The sequence below is a fragment of the Somniosus microcephalus genome, chromosome 9 (genome assembly GCF_052327205.1).
Source record: "Somniosus microcephalus isolate GS21.2 chromosome 9, FLI_Smic_1.0, whole genome shotgun sequence".
NCBI lineage: Eukaryota > Metazoa > Chordata > Chondrichthyes > Squaliformes > Somniosidae > Somniosus > Somniosus microcephalus.
The window spans coordinates 94,248,817-94,270,854 of NC_140995.1; the positions used below are offsets into that span (position 1 = coordinate 94,248,817).

At 46.1% G+C, this 22,038-nt stretch overlaps 1 pseudogene; it reads right to left on the reverse strand.

Moving 5' to 3' along the window:
• Positions 1 to 21,482, reverse strand: part of LOC147112543 (uncharacterized) — a 70,474-nt pseudogene extending 48,992 nt beyond the window's left edge.
• Between the last annotated feature and the right edge of the window lie 556 nt (positions 21,483 to 22,038).

A 22,038-nucleotide genomic window follows, 5' to 3' on the forward strand; every position in this document is an offset into this window, starting at 1 on the left:
TCATGGTCACCATTACTGATGCTAGCTTTTTTATTCCAGATTTATTTAATTAACTGAATTCAGACATCAGCTCCAATAGGAAAGAGCTAGAATAATATTATCCAGAAAAAAAGTACTTTTCATTTAGTGGCTGTCAAACAAGTGATACATTTTGAGATATTCCTCTCTGTATAAGCTGAGGAATTAAATCTACATTAGCAATTTAAATGTTAGCAAACTGACAACTAGTCGCAAGCCATGAGAATTCTTGGTTTCTACACGGGGAATCGTGACAGTTACCAATTATTTAAAACTAAATCCGATAACACACTATTAAACTGTCCAGATCTTATGACTAAACAAGTATTTCAAATCATAGCACATGCAAGTTAACGTAAGTAAATCAATATTAGATCTGACCATCGGTCAGGGTGAAATTTCCACAGATCCCTGAAGGTAGCAGGCCAGGTAGATAAGATGGTTAAGAAGGCATACAGAATGCCTGCCATTATTAGCTGTGGTATAGAATACAAGAGCAGGGGGATTATGCTTCAACTGTATAAAGCACTAGTTAGGCCTCAGCTAGAATACTGCGTACAGTTCTGGTCACCACATTACAGAAAGATGTGATTGCACTAGAGAGGGTACAGAGGGGATTTACAAGGATATTGCCGCGAGTAGAGAATCTTAGCTATGAAGAAAGACTGGATAGGCTGGGTTTGTTTTCCTTGGAATAGAGGAGGCTGAGGGGAGACCTTATTGAGGTGTATAAAATTATGAGGGGCATAGATAAAGTGGATAGAAAGGACCTATTTCCTTTAGCAGAGGGGTCAAAAACCAGGGGGCACAGATTTAAAGTAATTGGTGGAAGGTTTAGAGGGGATTTGAGGGGAAATGTCTTCACCCAGAGGGTTGTGGGGGTCTGGAACTCACTGCCTGAAAGGGTGGTAGAGGCAGAAACCCTAACCACATTTAAAAAGTACTTGGATGTGCACTTGGGATGTTGTAACCTGCAGGGCTACAGACCAAGAGCTGAGAAGTGGGATTAGGCTGGATAGCTCTTTGTTGGCCGACGGGGACATGATGGGCCAAAATAGCCTCCTTCTGTGCTGTAACTTTCTATGATTCTATGAAATAAAAGAGATTACAGGTCTCAAATGAAGACACAATATTCCAGGGTAGATTTTTCTCCCTGGGCACCTGTGAGGAAGAAGTTGCATTGCATTCGCATTGCCCGGGAGAATTCCTGATACAGGCCTAGCCCCCTGGATGGGTCCTTTGCCTAAAAATATGTTGCATGTGTTATATCCGTGTATCTTAATGTTGTGTCCTTCAATAATCAGACAACAGACTGCAGGGAACGATCAACAGGTGTTTACTGAATGAGGGTTCAAACTGCAACTGACTGTACAGATCACTACTCAGGGTTTATATACAGGTGTGGTCACTGCCGGAACTACAGGATACAGGAGCTGTAAAAAGTAGTTCTCCCCCTTAAAGGTACATACATTACAATTCCTCCCCTTTTAGATTAACAGTACCATAACACTCATTTAACAATTAAATATCAAACTAATTACAATTAACACTTTTAACATGCAACATCAACTGAAAATAGTCTATTTATAAATTCAGTCTTTGGGGAGGCTTCCCGATTCTTTCTGGATAACGCCTTTCCTGAGTGTCTCGCTCTTGGTGCGGAGGCGATTCTAACACCCTGTTGTCAGTTGATTCATCAGCTTCCAATGCTATTGTTTCTGAGGTAGATGCGGCCTGTACGTCGGGTTCCTCACCAGGTACGTATGGCCGAGACATGAGTTGACTCGTTCCTGTGACTCTAGGATCTGGTCAGCATGGCGTCTCACAATGTTCTCCCCAACATCCACTGTGTACATTACTGGCCACTGCCGTGTGCATATCGTTCCTGGTTGCCATTTCTCTGTTCGGTAGTCGCGGGCCAAGACTGGTTGCCCTACATTGAAGCTTCTTGTCGGCTTCTCATTGATGTGCTGGAATTGCTTACTCTCAACATCTCTTCATACATTTGGTCTGAGCAAATCCAGATGAGATCTCAACCTTCGGTTAAAGAACATCATGGCCGGGGCCTGGTTGGTGACTGCATGTGTCGCATTTCTGTAGGCTAACAGGAAACTGTCCACCTTATGCTGCAGTGGAATGTCGTCATCGCACATGGCCTTTACTCCTTTTTTAAAGGTTTGTACGAACCTCTCAGCCAATCCATTTGTGGCTGGATGATACGGGGCGCATGTGTAATGCCTTACCCCATTCCTTTTCATAAATCTTCAAAACTCTTCGGACACAAACTGTGGTCCGTTATCAGAGCAAATCTGCTCTGGCAAGCCGTTCCTGGCAAAAATGGTCCGTAGGACTGCAATAGTTTTCTCCGTGGTGGTGGAGGACATTTTGATCACCTCAGGCCATTTTGAGTGCGCATCCATGGCTATTAAAAACATTGAGTCCATGAATGGACCAGCAAAATCAATATGCACCCGTTGCCATGGAGATGAGGGCCACTCCCATGGGTGTAGAGGGGCATGTGGTGGTGCATTTTGGAACTTCTGGCATCCTGAGCAGCTCTTTGTCAGGTCCTCGATTTGCTGATCGATCCCCGGCCACCACACATAAGCCCTAGCAAGGCTTTTCATTTTCACCCCTCCCAGATGACCGTCGTGATGCTCATTGAGCACTCTCTCCCTTAACTTGGGTGGAATTACCACTCGGGATCCACACATCAAGGTCCCCTGGCATACTGACAGTTGTTCTCTTCTGGATGAGAATGCTGGCAACAGTGAGTCGCCATGTGCTGGCCATCCCTTCACCGTCAAATCATATACCCGAGACAGTGTCGGGTCATTTCGGGTCTCCTTCTCTATACCAGCGTTAGTTACTGGCAAGCATTCAATTATAGTCGAATGAAATATTTCGACAGAATCCACTGCTGGTGCTTCCTCCGCAGTAGGCAGTGGCAGGCGTGATAGCCCATCAGCGTTTCCATGCTGTTTCGTGCCCTTATACTCGATTTCATATTGGTGCGCCCCTAGAAAAAGGGACCATCTTTGTAGCCATTGCGCAGTCATCACCGGAACGCCCTTCTTTGGATTAAAGATGGAGACAAGTGGTTGGTGGTCAATCAGCAAGGTGAACTTCTGCCCGTGCAGATAGTGATTGAACTTTTTCACTCCCCACACTAGGCTGAGGGCCTCCCTGTCAATCTGGGTGTAGTTACGCTCGGCTGAGGTTAGTGACCGAGACGCAAAGGCTACTGGCCTCTCCGAGCCGTCCGGGAATTTGTGCGACAGCACCGCTCCAATGCCATAGGGTGATGCATCACACGCCAACCAAATTGGTCGTGCTGGGATGAAATGAGCCAACGCCTCTTTTGATGTGATCAATGCTTTGCTCTTCTGGAAAGCTCGCTTACATTTGTCACTCCATTTCCATGGTACCCCCGTTTGCAGTAGGGTGTTCAGTGGGTGTCGTACTGTAGACAAATTCGGCAAGAACTTATGGTAGTAGTTCACCAGCCCGAGGAACGACCTCAGTTGTGACACATTTTCTGGTGCTGGAGCCTTGACTACTGTCTCAATATTTTCAGGGGACTTATGTAACCTCTCTTTATCAATAACGTGGCCACAATACGAGACCTGCTTCTGGAAAAACTCGCATTTGTGGCGATTAGCTCGGAGCCCATATTCCTTCAACCTAGTGAGCACCTGCTCGAGGTTGGCGAGGTGATCACTGTAATTTTCGCCCGTGACCAGGATGTTGTCCAAATAACACTGGGTCCCTGGAATCCCTTGCAGGACTTGTTCCATTGCCCTTTGCCAAATAGCCGGAGCTGATGCTACCCCGAACACCAGCCGATTGTATTGGTAGAGACCTTTATGAGTGTTGATCGTGAGGTACTGTTTCGAGGTTTCTTCTACCTCCATTTGCAGGTACGCCTGGGCCAGATCAATCTTAGCGAAGCGTTTCCCTCCAGATATCGAGGCGAAAATATCTTCAATCCGCGGAAGCGGATATTGTACCGTGTGAAGGACTGGGTTCACTGTCACCTTAAAGTCCCCACAGATGCAAACCTTCTTTGGTTCCCCAGGCGTATTACTCAATAACCTCTTCATTACAGGAACGATGGATGTAGCCCACTCGCTCCAGTCCACTTTGGACAGTACTCCTGAACATTCCAAACCTTCCAGCTCTGCTTCAACGGCTGGGCGGATCGCATTAGGTACCGGTCTGGCCTTAAAAAACTTTGGGCTTGCATTTTCCTCTATTTTGATCATCGCTGTTATGCCTTTTAGTGTTCCGAGTCCCTGCTGGAACACTTCTTGTGCTTCAGTTAGCACTTTTGACAGTCGTCCAGGTGTGGCATCGTCATCCTTTTCGGCATCTACAGTCAGTGCTTGTATGGAATGCCAATCTAACTGTCCCTTCCGGATCCATTCATGTCCTAGTAGTGGTGGTCCTCCATCTGGCAATACATATAGGTCCATTTTTGGTGTTTCCTTGCCGTTATATATAACGTTCACCCTTATTTTTCCTTTGGGGTAGACTTTTTGCCCCGTGTACGTCTTCAAGACAATCTTTGTATCTCTCAAGGGTATATGTGAGAATAGCCGCTTGTAGTCCCTTCGGTTTATGACTGTTAGGGCTGATCCTGTGTCCAATTCCTTTTTCACTTGGACTCCTGCTATCTTGAGCGTGACCCAGATAGTTTGGTGATCCTCCGTTTTGATCACATTATGTAGTTTCAGACAACCCAGCTCCTTGCTTCCGGAGTCTGTATCACTCTTCTGTTCATCTGAACTACTCTCCGTCACCTTATGTACCTTCTTGTACTTCTCCTGTGGAGGTTTCTTGCTGCTGGTTTTCTGTCCCGACCTGCAGACTCTTGCTATGTGTCCTACTTTTCCACACTGTCTGCACACTTTGTCCTTGAACCAGCAATCCTTTTGGTCGTGTGTTGTTCTGCCGCAGCGATAGCACTTCACTGTTCCGTATGACATTTCATTTGTGCCATATTCTTGCGGTCTCCATTGTATCTCTGCAGTGCCCCGTGCTGCTGCTTCGTGTGATACTGCAATGCTGAAAGCCTTGTCCAGCGTAAGATCCTTTTCTGATAGAAGCCGTTTCTGGATTCCTTCACTTTGAAGCCCACACACAAACTTGTCCCTTAAAGTATCTGCTAGTCCCGTTCCAAACTGGCAGTGTTTCGATAGCTTGCGCAGTTCCGTTAAATACTCAGCATTACTTTCATCTTTATACTGGTTCCTTTTGTGAAACTTAAATCTTTCTGCTATCAGCAGCGGTGTGGGGTTTAAGTGGTCCTGTAGGATTGACACTATGTTTTCAAAATCCTTTTCTACTGGCTTCTCTGGGGTTACTAGGTTTCGTAGTAAGCCATATGTTTTTGCACCCATTGAATTCAACAATACCAGCGCTTTCTTGTCATCTGGCACTTCATTCGCCTTGCAGTATACTTCTATGCGTTCGACATATGTCGTTCAATCTTCGACTTCATTGTCGAACGCTGTGATACTGCCACTCTTCGGCATTTTTGGGTGTGGTTAGACTGGCTTAAAATGGTGTCTCCCGTGCTTTCCTTTCTTCCCCGCTGCGGCTTAAAATGGCATCTCCCGCGCTGCTGCCAACGCTGCTCTCGCAGGTCCTCGTGGCAAATGGCGATGCCCTGTGGGTTTTATGCGCTGCTCCTGCGCTGCTGCCAATGCCGCTCTCTGCGCTCCTCATGGCAATGGCAGCGTCTCGCGTTTTCCTGCGCGCCTCTCTCCCCCGTTGACGCTGCTCGGCCCTTGAACACCGGCTGCGCTCTGCTCTCTCTCATCTCTCTCCCCATTGACGCCGCTCGGTCCTGAACACCGGCTGCGCCCTGTGCGCTCTGCCCTCTCTCTCTCCCCCGTCGATGCTGCTCGGCCTTTTTCAGTGCCGCTCTGTCGGCTCTAGCCGCCGCTGTCTGGGAAGGGTCTGCGCAGTGCCTGTTGCCAGCCCGTTTCGCTGGACCACCGTGACAGGAAAGCCAAGCCTGGCTCTCAACAGCCTCCCCTGCGATGCTCAAATCTCCGCTGGATGTCTGGGCGGTTGCCCATGGTCGACGCCTGTGCTTCTGGACTCGACCTCCTTCCACTGTTCCCCAGGAGCGAATCCTTGGGAAGTGATGCAGAGTTGCAGGTAGGTTTGAATCTGCGTCGTCACCAATGTTATATCCGTGTATCTTGATGTTGTGTCCTTCAATAATCAGACAACAGACTGCAGGGAACGATCAACAGGTGTTTACTGAATGAGGGTTCAAACTGTAGTGTATGTAACCTGTACTACCTTAAGAGGATACCTTACGGTGATGGACTACTTTTTGATGGCTCCTGTACATTGTAGAACCGGTGGTGACCACACCGGTATATAAACCCTACGGAGCAAAGTGTATCCCAGTTCAGCCCTGACCCTCAATCACTAAAGACCTGTTTAATTACTTCTGTAGTCTGTGTCCTGTTATTCAGCATAACTACATTTGAAAACACAGACTCAACAGTGGCAACGAGTCTGATCTTACCTAGCGGCAGTTGCATCAAAGGAAGCTTCGTCCTCTGAAACGGGCGTCGAACAAGGACATCCACCCTCAACATCCTGCTGGGCACTGCATCGCACGGGAGGCCATCGGGAACCCGGGTTGGTTTCTGGCCACGAAGTCAAACATCAGTGAACATCCCTTCGATGACTGCGGCGGGTAAGCCCGATCGAGCGGCACGGGGGTGAAGTCGACCAAGTTGTCAGTAAGTGAAGGGGAGGGAAATGACGAAAAGGGCGGAGAACACGACCGCAGCCGGTGTCAGGGGCCGGACTGCAATCGGGGCAGAGATGCGCAGCAGCCAGAAAAGCGTTTATGACCACAAGGACCGCGGGAGCGGCGGGGAACAAGAGCAGCAGCGTAGGGGAAAATGAAGGACCGCTGGGAGGTGTGAATGGCAACAGCGCGGGAATCGCCATTTTGAGTCGGCGGGGGAAGAAGACAAGCGCGGGAAAAGCCGCCAAGAGCGGGAAGCCGCCATTTTGAAAAAAAAAAAAATAATAATAACATAAAATAATAATCATATCCGAAGGAAAGGAAACTCAACAAGGATGCCAAAAACGGATAACATCACTGCTTTTGATAATGATGTGGAAGATTCGGCCACTTATGTGGAATGTGTAGTACCCGTGTGTTAATGGAGACACGGAATGCAGGAGTTGGTTTCACAGGTGTTTACTGAACAAAGTCTGGAGGTGAACTAACAGATACAAGACACTATATAGGCTTATATAGCCCGAGTGGCCACTACCGGCATTACAGTACACAGGGGGCTCTTAAAGGCACATACACCACAATTCCTCCCCTTTTAGACAACCAGTACATAACATTTTAAGTAATCATTAATTAACATGTTACAAGAACAATAATCTACACATTTGCTGCAGTTAATCAATTATAAGTCAGTCTCTCTGGAGGCTTCCTGACTCGGTCCGGATAACGCCTCGGTGGTGTAGTAGTTTCTGGTGGTGTAGTAGGTTCTTTTGGCAAGGTCGATTCGGCTTGAATGCCAGTGTCGGGTTCATCTGGTTCCTAGTTCCTGTTGAAACACTTCCTTGGCGTTGGCCAAGATGTCTTTTAATCGTTCAGGTATGACGTCATCATCATTTTTTTTCTTACTGGTCACCGTCAGTGCCTGAATGGAGTGCCAGTCTAAACGTACCTTCCTGATCCATTCACGTCCCAACAGCGGGGGACCACCATCTTGCAAAACGTATAAATACAACTTCTGTATTTCCTTGCCGTTGTATACAACAGGCACCCTTATTTTCCCTTTGGGGTATACATTCTGCCCCGTATATGTTTTCAAGATAATGGATGTGTCTTTCAAAGGTATATGCGGAAATAGCCGCTCGTAATCCCGTCGACTTATGACGGTCAGAACTGATCCTGTATCTAGCTCCATTTTAACTGGGGACCCCGCTATCGTGAGGGTAACCCAAATGGTCTGGTAATCTTCTTTGGCAATTACATTATGTAATTTGAGACAGCTTAGTCTCTTGTTTCCAGAGTCGCTATCGCTCTTCTGGTTTTTGGAGCTACTGTCCGTCATCATTTGTACCTTTCTGTACTTTTCCTTATTGATTTTTTTCCTGTCCGTGGATTTTTTTGTTTCCAGATCGGCATACACGTGCAATGTGTCCAATCTTTCCGCATTGCCTGTATGCTTTGTCCTTGAACCAGCAGTCCCTCTGGTCATAGGTGGACCTGCCGCAGCGATAACATCTCTCGAAACCCTGTGTCATTTCATGGGTGCCGAAGTCCTGTGGCTTTTGCTGTATCTCTGCAGCTCCTCTTGTGGCTGCTTCGTATGATACAGCCACACTGAAAGCCTTGTCCAGTGTCAAATCTTTCTCAGAAAGTAGCCTTTTCTGTGTTCCTTCACTTAGGAGACCGCAGACGAATTTGTCTCGAAGAGAATCTGCCAGTCCTGCCCCGAATTGGCAGTGCTTTGACAGCTTCCTTAATTCGGTGAGGTAATCAGCGTTACTTTCATTCTTGTGCTGATTCATCCTGAAGAATTTGAATCGTTCCGCTATCAGCAGCGGTGTTGGGCTTAAGTGCTCCTGTAGGGTATCAACAATCTCCTTAAAATTCTTGTCCCTCGGTTTGCCTGGAGTGATTAAGTTTCGTAACAGCCCGTATGTCCTTGCGCCCATTAGATTTAGAAGTACTGATGCCTTTTTATCATCCTCTATTTCATTTGCTGTGCAATATACCTCCACTCTTTCCGCATATGTGGTCCAATCCTCTATATCGCTATCGAAAGCAGTAATATTGCCAGTCTTAGTCATCCTGAAAAAAAATGGTGCCTCCCGCGCTTTCCTTTCTTCCCCGCAGAAAAAAAATGGCGCCTCCTGCGCTTTCCCATCGCTGCCGCTGCTGACAACGCTGTTCTCCGCGGTTTTTATTTACATAGGTATTTTTAATAGGTGGAGACTCGTTCCCGCCGGACTCTCTGGGACTTTTCCCTCCCTCTGCTTGGTCCAAACGCCGACTTGTTTTGCAGGGGCCGGACTGCAATCGGCGCAGAGATGCGCAGCAGCCAGAAAAGCGTTTATGACCACAAGGACCGCGAGAGCGGCGGGGAACAAGAGCAGCAGCGTAGGGGAAAATGAAGGGCCGCTGGGAGGCGTGAATGGCAACAGCATGGGAATCGCCATTTTGGGTCGGCGGGGGAAGAAGACAAGCGCAGGAAAAGCCGCCATTTTGAAAAAAAATAAAATAATAATAAAATAAAATAATAATCATATCCGAAGGAAAGGAAACTCAACAAGGATGCCAAAAACGGGTAACATCACTGCTTTTGATAATGATGTGGAAGATTGGGCCACTTATGTGGAATGTGTAGTATCCGTGTGTTAATGGAGACACGGAATGCAGGAGTTGGTTTCACAGGTGTTTACTGAACAAAGTCTGGAGGTGAACTAACAGATACAAGAAACTATATAGGCTTATATAGCCCGAATGGCCACTACCGGCATTACAGTACACAGGGGGCTCTTAAAGGCACATACACCACAATTCCTCCCCTTTTAGACAACCAGTACATAACATTTTAAGTAATCATTAATTAACATGTTACAAGAACAATAATCTACACATTTGCTGCAGTTAATCAATTATAAGTCAGTCTCTCTGGAGGCTTCCTGACTCAGTCCGGATAACGCCTCGGTGGTGTAGTAGTTTCTGGTGGTGTAGTAGGTTCTTTTGGCAAGGTCGATTCGGCTTGAATGCCAGTGTCGGGTTCATCTGGTTCCTAGTTCTTGTTGAAACACTTCCTTGGCGTTGGCCAAGATGTCTTTTAATCGTTCAGGTATGACGTCATCATCATTTTTTTTCTTACTGGTCACTGTCAGTGCCTGAATGGAGTGCTAGTCTAAATGTATCTTCCTGATCCATTCACGTCCCAACAGCGGGGGACGACCATCTTGCAGAACGTATAAATACAACTTCTGTATTTCCTTGCCGTTGTATACAACAGGCACCCTTATTTTCCCTTTGGGGTATACTTTCTGCCCCGTATATGTTATCAAGATAATGGGTGTGTCTTTCAAAGGTCTATGCGGAAATAGCCGCTCGTAATCCCGTCGACTTATGACGGTCAGAGCTGATCCTGTATCTAGCTCCATTTTAACTGGGGACCCCGCTATCATGAGGGTAACCCAAATGATCTGGTAATCTTCTTTGGCAATTACATTATGTAATTTGAGACAGCTTAGTCTCTTGTTTCCGGAGTCGCTATCACTCTTCTGGTCTTTGGAGCTACTGTCCGTCATCATTTGTACCTTTCTGTACTTTTACTTATTGACTTTTTTCCTGTCCATGGATTTTTTTGTTTCCAGATCGGCATACACATGCAATGTGTCCAATCTTTCCGCATTGCCTGCATGCTTTGTCCTTGAACCAGCAGTCCCTCTGGTCATGGGTGGACCTGCCGCAGCAATAACATCTCTCGAAACCCTGTGTCATTTCATGGGTGCCGAAGTCCTGTGGCTTTTGCTGTATCTCTGCAGCTCCTCTTGCGGCTGCTTCGTATGATACAGCCACACTGAAAGCCTTGTCCAGTGTCAAATCTTTCTCAGAAAGTAGCCTTTTCTGTGTTCCTTCACTTAGGAGACCGCAGACGAATTTGTCTCGAAGAGAATCTGCCAGTCCTGCCCCGAATTGGCAGTGCTTTGACAGCTTCTTTAATTCGGTGAGGTAATCAGTGTTACTTTCATTCTTGTGCTGATTCCTCCTGAAGAATTTGAATCATTCCGCTATCAGCAGCGGTGTTGGGTTTAAGTGCTCCTGTAGGGTATCAACAATCTCCTTAAAATTCTTGTCGCTCGGTTTCGCTGGAGTGATTAAGTTTCATAACAGCCTGTATGTCCTTGCGCCCATTAGATTTAGAAGTACTGATGCCTTTTTATCATCCTCTATTTCATTTGCTGTGCAATATACCTCCACTCTTTCCGCATATGTGGTCCAATCCTCTATATCGCTATCGAAAGCAGTAATATTGCCAGTCTTAGGCATCCTGAAAAAAATGGCGCCTCCCGCGCTTTCCTTTCTTCCCCGCAGAAAAAAAATGGCGCCTCCTGCGCTTTCCCGCCGCTGCCGCTGCTGACAACGCTGTTCTCCGTGGTTTTTATTTACATAGGTATTTCTAATAGGTGGAGACTCGTTCCCGCCGGACTCTCTGGGACTTTTCCCTCCCTCTGTTTGGTCCGAACGCCGACCTGCTTTGCAGCGCCGGCCGTCTCCCGAGTGCTCCACCCTCTGTCTCTGTTTGCCTCCGCCTTCGCTGCTTGGCCCTGCTGCAGAGCCAGCCGAAGAAGCCCAAGCCCGCCGCCCAGGAAGGATTATTGCAGTACCTGCCACCAGCTCGGCTAGCTGGTGAAACCAGAGTTTTTTTTTTCTTTCTTGTTTTTCTTCGACTTTCGTCTGAGGAATCGATCTCCTTGAGGTGCTGCCGAATTGCAGGTAAGTCCGTTTGCAATTTGTCGCCACTGTAGTATCCGTGTGTTAATGGAGACACGGAATGCAGGAGTTGGTTTCACAGGTGTTTACTGAACAAAGTCTGGAGATGAACTGACAGATACAAGACACTATACAGGCTTATATAGCCCGAGTGGCCACTACCGGCATTACAGTACACAGGGGGCTCTTAAAGGCACATACACCACAGAACGCATCGAAGTTTACTGTACAACGAATGAGGTACCGGAGGATAAGAAAGCACTAACCCTATTAAACTCGATGGGTGCAAAGACGTACGGGTTATTAAGGAACCTTGTAACACCAGTCGGGAAGAGTTTCGCGGATATTGTTACTATCCTGCAAGAGCATTTAAACCCCACGCCACTGCTGATAGTGGAACGATTGAAATTCTACAAAAGAATTCAACTTAAAGAAGAAAGCAATGCTGAATTCCTAACCGAACTGCGCAAGTTATCAAAGTACTGTCAGTTCGGTACAGGACTAGCAGACGCACTGAGAGATAAGTTTGTGTGTGGGCTCCTAAGGGAAGGAACCCAGAAGCGACTGCTAGAGGAAAAGGACCTTACGCTGGACAAAGCTTTCAGCATTGCAGCATCGCACGAGGCAGCAGCACGAGGCGCTGCAGAGATACAGCAAAGCCCATTGGAATTCAGCACCAATGAAATGGCATTGGGTGCAGTAAAGTGCTATCGTTGCGGAAGGACAACGCATGACCAGAACCAGTGCTGGTTCAAAGATAAAGAATGCAGGCAATGTGGCAAACTTGGTCACATAGCGAGAGTATGCCGGTCAGGAAAGAAGACCAGCAGCAAAAAGTCGCCGCAGGAGAAGTACAAAAAAGTACGCAAGGGGAAAGAGAACAGTTCGGATGAACAGAAGGTGGAATCAGACTCCAGCAGTAAAGAACTGGGTTGTCTAAAAATACATAATGTGGGTAACACAGCAGACCACCAGACTATCTGGGTTATGCTTCAGATAGCAGGAGTCCAAGTGAAGATGGAATTGGACACTGGGTCGGCATTAACGGTCATGAATAAGCAAGATTACAAAAGGTTATTCTCGCACATTCCCCTGAGGGATATGGAGATTGTATTGAAAACATACACAGGGCAAATAGTATACCCCAAAGGAAAGATAAAAGTAAATGTGGTCTACAATGGTAAAGAAAGTCAGAAAATGGACTTGTATGTGTTACCTGATGGAGGTCCGCCACTACTGGGATGGGAATGGATCCGGAGAATAAATGTGGACTGGCATTCCATACAAGCACTGACTGTAGATGCCTGTAAGGAGGATGACGTCAAACCTAAACGACTGTCCAAAATATTAGACGATGCTAAGGAGGTGTTCCAACAGGGACTGGGAACACTGAAAGGAATTACGGCAAACATCAAAGTTGAAGAACATGCAAACCCAAAATTTTTCAAAGCCAGACCGGTACCTTATGCGATACGACCTGCTGTGGAAGCAGAGCTGGAAGGGCTAGAACGTTCAGGGGTACTGTCCAAAGTGGACTGGAGCGAGTGGGCCACACCCATTGTTCCTGTCATGAAGCGTTCGTTGAGCAACAAGCCGGGGGAACCTGGGAAGGTTCGCATCTGTGGCGATTTCAAGATCACTGTTAATCCGGTTCTTCACACGGTGCAGTATCTGCTTCCGCAGATTGAAGATATCTTCGCTTCGCTGTCTGGCGGGAAACACTTCACCAAGATAGACCTGGCGCAGGCGTACCTACAGTTGGAAGTTGATGAAGCGTCACGCCAGTATCTCACGATCAACACACATAAGGGCTTATATCGGGAAAATAGACTGATTTTTGGAGTGGCATCGGCTCCAGCGATTTGGCAAAGGGCCATGGAGCAGGTATTGCAGGGAATCCCAGGCACACAATGCTACCTGGACGACATTCTGATTACAGGAGATAACGATAAGGATCACCTCGCAAATTTGGAGCAGGTGCTCATCAGATTGAAAGAATATGGGCTCAGAGTTAATCGCCAGAAATGTGAGTTCTTTCAAAAGCGAATCTCGTACTGCGGCCACGTCATTGACCAGGAGGGGCTCCATAAGTCACCTGACAAGATCGAAGCTGTTGTGAAAGCTCCTGCACTGGAAAATGTATCCCAGTTGAGGTTGTTCCTTGGGTTGGTTAACTATTACCACAAGTATCTTCCAAATTTATCAATGGTGTTACACCCGCTAAACACTCTTTTGCAAATGGGAATACCATGGAAGTGGAGCGATGATTGTAAGCGGGCTTTTCAAAAGAGCAAGGCACTGATCACCTCTAAGGAAGTGTTGGCTCACTTTAACCCAATGCTGCCTATTCGCTTAGCTTGTGATGCTTCTCCATATGGTATCGGGGCAGTGCTCTCACATAAGTTTCCAAATGGCTCAGAAAGGCCAGTCGCGTTCGCATCCAGATCATTGACCTCCGCTAAGCGCAACTATGCTCAGATAGATAGGGAGGCTCTCAGCCTCGTGTGGGGAGTTAAGAAATATAACCATTACCTGCAAGACCAAAAGTTTACGCTGCTGACAGATCACCAACCGTTGGTTTCCATCTTCAACCCTAAGAAGGGTGTTCCGGTAATGACGGCGCAGAGGCTTCAGAGATGGTCCCTTTCCCTAGGGGCACATCAATATGATATTGAATTCAAAGGTACAAAGCAACATGGTAATGCTGATGGGCTGTCGCGCCTGCCATTACCTACAGTGGAAGAGGCACCGGCAGTTGACCCTGTCGAGATATTTCACTCGACCATCATCGAATGCTTACCAGTCACCAATGCAGGTATTGAGAGAGAGACCCGAAATGACCCGACACTGTCTCGGGTCTACGACTTGACAGTGAAGGGATGGCCAGCACATGGCGAACCACTGTTACCAGCATTCTCAGCCAGATGAGAACAGCTGTCCGTATGTCAAGGAACATTGATGTATGGAACAAGGGTGATTATTCCTCCTAAATTAAGGGAGAGAGTTCTGATAGAATTGCATGAAGGTCATCTGGGGGGAGTCAAGATGAAAAGCCTTGCTAGGGCTTATGTGTGGTGGCCAGGTATCGACAAACAAATAGAGGATCTGACTAAAAGCTGCTCAGGGTGCCAGAAAGTTCAAAATGCACCTCCAATTGCACCGCTGCATCCGTGGGAATGGCCTTCAACCCCATGGCAACGTGTGCATATCGACTTTGCAGGTCCATTCATGGATTCCATGTTTTTGATAGCAGTAGACGCACATTCTAAATGGCCAGAAGTGGTTAAGATGTCGACCACTACCTCTGAGAAGACGATCGCAGTTCTAAGAACCATATTTGCAAGGAATGGGTTGCCGGAACAAATATGTTCAGACAACGGACCACAGTTCGTGTCAGAAGAATTCCAGAAATTCATGAAAAAGAATGGGGTGAAACACTACACATCTGCCCCATATCATCCGGCTACAAATGGGTTGGCCGAGAGATTTGTACAAACGTTCAAAAAGGCGATAAAGGCCATGAGCGAAGACCATATTCCACTACATCACAAGGTGGACAATTTCCTGATGGCGTATCGAAACGCCACGCATGCAGTGACAAATCAAAGCCCTGCCATAATGTTCTATAACAGGAGGTTGCGGTCCCGGTTGGATTTGTTAAAACCCAATGTGCGAAGGGAAGTCGAAAACAAGCAATTCCAGCATGTAAATAACAAGGCCACTCGTAGTTTCAAAATAGGACAACCAGTGTTGGCCAGGGACTATAGGGATGATAAATGGCAATCCGGAACAATTTGTGCCCGACAAGGACCCTTGATGTACACGGTAGACGTTGGAGAGAACGTAATACGACGTCATGCTGACCAACTTGTGGAATCGAGAACAAGGGTCGACCCCATGTCTACGGCAGAGACACCAGTTGAAGAATTTATTGAGCCTGTAGCATCTACCTCAGACTCGAACGTACATGATGATGTTCAATCCATAGGAGATCAAATGGATGAGTCATCCCAGCAACGAGAACCAGAGACCCCTGAAAGGCGTTATCCGGCCCGGATCAGGAGGCCTCCTCAGAGACTGAATCTTTGAACAGTTTTGTGTGAAAATTGTATATATGTTATCCATGTAATGTTTAATTTGGGGTGTACACTGTTAAGCTAAAAGGGGAGGAATTGTAGTGTATGTAACCTGTACCACCTTAAGAGGATACCTTAAGGTGATGGACTACTTTTTGATGGCTCCTGTACATTGTAGTACCGGTGGTGACCACACCGGTATATAAACCCTGCGGAGCAAAGTGTATCCCAGTTCAGCCCTGACCCTCAATCACTAAAGACCTGTTTAATTATTTCTGTAGTCTGTGTCTGTTATTCAGCATAACTACATTTGAAAACACAGACTCAACACAAACTGCAACTGACTGTACAGATCACTACTCAGGGTTTATATACAGGTGTGGTCACTGCCGGTACTACAGGATACAGGAGCTGTAAAAAGTAGTTCTCCCCCTTAAAGGTACATACATTACAGCATGCAACCTACATAATTCAGAAAAGCACAATACAAAAAGCTTCAAACAAGCTGGTATTGGCCCCCCAAAACTGACAACTCAGGAAACAACATTAAACTGAAAAACACCCTGAATTAAGTTTGATGACCCTGAAACTTACGTGGGGCGGGGTTTTGGGCGGGATGGTGTCGGGACCCCCAAATTCGGGATTTCCCCCCCCCCCCCACACGCCTGAAACCCCGCCTGATGGCTCCACAGAAATCTAGCCCTTTGTTTTTGACTTTTTTTTGGTGCACTTTCCAGCATGAAATGTACTATAATTCAGCATTTGAAACCAAAAAAAAAAAATATATACTTGAATGGTGGCTGGAATAAATTATTTTTGACACTATTCTTGAAAATTTGATCTTGTATGCCTCCATATTTTAGCCATTTTGCAATCATGGAGACAGAATATAGGAACCGATAGTAATATTCTAATAGTTAAAAAAATGGAAAAATAATAAAATAAGTGATTCGGGAATTGCAATGCAGCCTACGGCACAGCAAGAGGAACAATCATTCAAACTGAGATTTTTACACTATTTCACTTAATGATACTCTTAAATCTGCAACTCTCCCTCTTTCATCAATTAGTATACTAGCCATCATGATAAATTCTTTGAACAAACATGCCAACTGTCCCTTGATATCTTAGACTGAAATGTGACAGATACTTTAGACCGAAGTGGGGTAGATCATTAAATAGACTGCAGGAATTATCAAGCATGACTGGCATAGAATGACAAAATTCAAGCACTAAATCCTGCATGCCTTTTATATATCCTAATATAAAAAGGGAAATGGCTATCATGGCAGATAAATTGAGCCATTAAGCGTTTTTTTTAGGCGCTACACAGCCAAATAAGTCTAGAAAATGGAGTCCAAGATGTGCACATGCTTCCGCTGGGAAGTGTGCAGGACGCCATCTTGGTAAAGGGGTTTGCACACGTGCACCTAACGACTGCCGGCAGCATGCAGGGCAGGCAGATCATGACGCAAATCAATGTGTGACGCTGATTTAAAGCCACCGCTGTCATCTTTCAGCTCAACACTCCAGCCAATACCCTTTCTTGTCTTAACCTCACAAAGCTGAACATGATGTTAAACAGAATGAAGGACCCCTCCACCAGCTCTATTTGAAAGGATCATGAAGTACTTGCAGGTTAATTGCTGGATTATTTCCTCTGGCTGCTGGTGCAATTATATGAATTTTTGGAGGTTTCCTGTCCTTGGCTAAAGTTTGAATACGTTACAGGGAATGGTCTGGCTGGTCTTGCAGTACATTTTTGTCATATAAAATATTGCATTGGAAGAAGTTACTTCCAGACATGGGTGGCCTGGTAGGGCTTCCTCTGGGAATTGAACATGACTGGGAGAATGAAGAGAGGCCATGCAGAGCAGGACAAGCTGCTAGAAGAGGGAGGAGGAGGAGGAGGGGGAGAAGGGCTCTCAGCAGGAGGCCATATCCACCGAGGGTCTTTAGGGAGCAATTCTCTTACCTCAGCTTCAGCGACGACCAATGTTTGAGACGTCTTTGCTTCACAGAAGAGGTTGTGACTGAAATCTGCCAACTGCTGCAGCCACAACTTCAGCCTTAAAGCAGGATAAGGACAACATTAACTGTGACTGTCAAGGTGACCATGGCTCTTAGCTTTTATGCGTCTGGCTCGTTCCAGGATGCTGCTGAACATATAAGCAAAATCTTGCAGTTTGCAATGCCCTGTTGTATAAGGGAGGTCACTGAGGCTCTCTATACACAGAGAAACACTTTCATCTCATCCCCTCTTGCCAGAAACAAGCAGCAGGAGCAAGTACAACGTCTTGCACGGCTTCCCCATAGTTCAGGGTGTTATTGACTAAACGCACATTGCCTTGCGTGCTCCTCATCTGAACTCGGCAATTTTTTTACCAGTAACCTCAACTAAACTTCCCCATTCACCAACAGTCCCACATTCCTTACCTTTTCTCTATCTCTGGCCATCACATTGACCTCTTTCTAACTGCACAAAAAAAAAACATAAATTCACTCATTAAATAATACATAAAAAAATAATCACCCTTGTACATTCCCTTAGTGCCTGCCTTCTGTGTGCCTTTGCCTATCCTAGTGCTCCTATGAGATGTTTCTCCATTGGCTGCAACGTGGGAGGTGGAAGGCTGCTGACCTTTAATTGAGGAGACTGCAGATGGCCTTGGAGGGTGACCTGAAGCAGCTCTGGGCCTAGAGGGCCTGGCTTCAGACTGCACCATCTGGGCCTGGGTTGCAGCAGTCTGGGCTGGCTGATTGACAGGCAACAGCAAAAGCACTGGCGAAGTGGCAGCGGTGGGAGCAGGAATGTTGTCATCCTGTGAAAGGACATCAGGTTCATGTTTAATGGAGCCACTACCACTCTCCCGGGGCAGCACCTCAGCAATCCTGCTGATCTGTTGGAGAACAGATTGATGGACTGCTGTGATGCCCTGGAAGCCCCTTTGAACAGTGGTATCCAAAGTCATGATGGCAGCAGTCTGAGCTTCCTCTGCAGCTCTCAGACCTTTGATGGAAGCTGTTTGTGCTGCAATGGAAGTAGTGACATCGGCCATCAGATGCAGCATCATGGTGGGTTCCACAGGTGTGTGATGGAGGTGACCACCCCTTCCATGCTGGAAAGGATGGGCTCCAAGCTCTGCGCAAAGCCCTGTGCCAAGTTGGTGCTGGACTCCTCCATGCTCCTTGACACTGAGTGCAGGCTTTCTTGGAAGCGCACCAAACATTTGGTTATGTACACCCATCAACCTTCTTCTGTAGCTTGGCCCGTTGACATCTTCATCTGACTCCTCTGCTGCAGAACTTGTGTTCTCCTTCTTTGTCCTCCCGTGAGCTGGTACCTGCACTATCCTTTCCTGCTGCCCTGGTTCCTGTGCACCTGTGCCCGGTGTCTCACCACATGCCGATCCCTCCTCTATCCTAGCGCCTAAAGTACATGCAGTGTCAGTCTGTTAGCTGGTGGCTGCGAGTGTAAGATCGAGTGACAGTGCCTCTTCATCTTCACTGTCTTCTTCCTCTTTCTCTTCTGATTGGAAAGGTTCCCATTGTTTAGTATCTGAAATGAAAAAGGGAAAGGGTTGGGTCGTGGTGAGGGGAGAGGAGAAAGTAAGAAATGTGTGCTTACAACATCAGTAACTTGTGAGTCAGAAGAGATTGTGGGATGAGGGAGAAGTGGGAAGAGTGAAGGGGGGTTAGGTATGCAGATACCCTCATCATTGATCCCTACAGTGCCGCCAATGGCCATGGCCTCAGCAATGCCCCGTCCCACGATGGCCAGCACTGTCTCCTACATGGGGGTTAAAATGTGTAGGTGCGCTTGTCTCCTCCAGTTCTTTGCTGCTGCCTCCTGTTAAATGCTACCTTCTCCTGCAAGAAAGAGGAAGTGTGCCAGTGAGTGTCCTGCAATATGTGTTGGTGATGTGGCTGTTATGATTGAATAGCTGCCAGTGTGTGCTAGCTGTGAGTTGTGGGTGTGTGCTTCATATGTGAGGGTGAGGTAAACCATATGAATTGAAGGGTTGAGTACTGATTGACAGAGATTACTGGTAGATGGGTGATGGAGGTGTAGTGAATTGACCAGTGGATGAGGCTAGTGGTGCAGCTGGTAGGCTATGCCATTTGAAGATTTAACTCACTCACCCTGACAACTCGTGTCAGATCGGTAAACTTCTTCCTGCACTACATCCATATTCTTGGGAGCTACACTCCTGGCATTGGTCCCTGCCACTACTTCTTCCCACTGGCTCCTAAGCATATGTTTGCAGTACCTCCTGCCCCCCCGCGTCCCCCCGCCCATGGGTACAGCATGTCTTTCCTTCTCTCCGTGTCTTGCAAGATCTCCATCCAGTGCATTGTCAGAAAACCTTGGTGCTCACTCTCTCGCAGGCTGAATCACCTTGACAAAATTCTTGAAAATCAATTCACTTCCTGACACCACCTCCAGCAGCTACAATGCACCTCCCTTTTAAAAGGTGCAGACTGACTTTAAGTAGCGCTAGCTACTCGCGATATCGGTCCCCTGCTGATGCTTTCAGCCAATGAACAGCATGGGTAGCGCTGGCTGCACACAGCAATCTTGGAAATCAGCAGGTAGCACAAATTTAACATGCTGTCTGCAGCACAATGAACGGGCACGGGTTAATCGCAGACTGTGATCCCATGCCTGTTTTCGGGCCTTATCTAATTTAACCCTCTTTAATTTTATGAACACTTATTCATGATTACCTCTATAATACAGCCTTATCAATTAAATTTGATATCAATTATTAGTGTATTACTGGTGCAAGCCCAGTTTTGTTTCCCGAGGATACCCCTGGATATACCAGTGTGATGCAATGGGGGCAGAGACTTGGCATAACAAATCTTTGCTCCTTTATCCTCTGCCCTGCACCTGGGAACCGTTGATTCCCCAGGTGTAGGACAGAGCAAAACCTCCCCTGCAGTTTCAACTGGCTAGCTTTTAAATGGTGCATCAAACAAACTCCAGAAACCTGCATACAGTATTTCAATATTACCGATCCTTTATACAACTTGTAAGTCACACTTGAAATAAAGTTAAATATCATGGACAAACGTAAGTCATTATGTTTCTTCTTTTTTGTATAATAGCAGACAGAAACATTAATTTGCACCATCAAATGATAATAACAAACATTAGCAACATCAACAGTTTGTCCCATATATATAATCATAGAATCATATTTGTTGAAACCATTCAAACTCCATTGCACTTTTATATTCTCAATAGACAATGAAGGGACTATTCACTTATGCAACAATTGTGCATAAAAGTCAAAGTATATCTTGATATGCACAATGGAAGTTACACGCTCAATGAACAAATCCATAAAACAGGATTCAGGCAACTGTCTGTATAAAATAGTTCTTCCAAAGTTAATGGGCCTATTTTGGGGAGGAACGACCATTATGCTGTAATATCTATATGGAAACAGAATGAAGAACTAGCACAGAAAGGAAGACACTTGGGGAAAGAACTGAGTAAAACAAAAACTGGTCAAATAAGTTAATATATATTACATTGCAAAGTATTCATGCTTAATCCACACAAGTACATCTGGCAAGTATTTGGCTTCACTATACATCATTTTCTAATACTTTACATAAAAATCGAAACCTCTGCTGGACTCTGTTCAACCCACACAGTTTCATAGAGAAGACAATTGAATGCTCCCAGGAAAGTAAATTGCTGTGAAATTTTCCTCTGCCGCCCAAGGGTAATCAAGCAAAACTCCAGAATATTAGCCTAACCTTACAACAGAAAATTACAACTGTGGTCAGTTACATTCCACAGTTGATTCATCCACGATCTCAGAAATGCAAAAAGCATGTTGGGCCATAATTTGCTGTAGCAGGGTATCTAACAGCATCTGCCATTAGTTAGAGTTAGACTTGCATTTGCATGTGTAGGTTTTTCAATTTTTTGCATGGCAAGTTGCTGAAAATGTGAGCTGATAACTTCGCAGCGAGGGAAACTGGGCCTCTGCGACATGCATGAACAGGGAAAACAACTGCGTATTTTCTTAACCAATCAGATTGAAGGGTTGAGAAATTAACAGTGGAAGGACTGAGAAGGAGGGTGAAGTGGAGTGGGTGAATTCAATGTCAAATCAGGTACAGAAAGAGAAATAAAGAGAGGGAAAGCAAAATTGGATTAAGGGAGAGAGATAAAAGAGACAGAAAGGAAAAGTTAGAAAAAAGTTAAAAACACTAAGCAGAAGAAGAGGATATTGCAACCCAGTTGTTTTGGGGAATTGGTGTATTGGTCTTTGAAAAGTTAATGAGTGAATAGTAAGGTAGGTGTATGAAATGTACAAACAGAAAGGAAAAGTAAAATTTAAGATTTGACATTTTTTAAATCTCGAACAATTAAAACCTGAAAGACTGAGGGCTCGA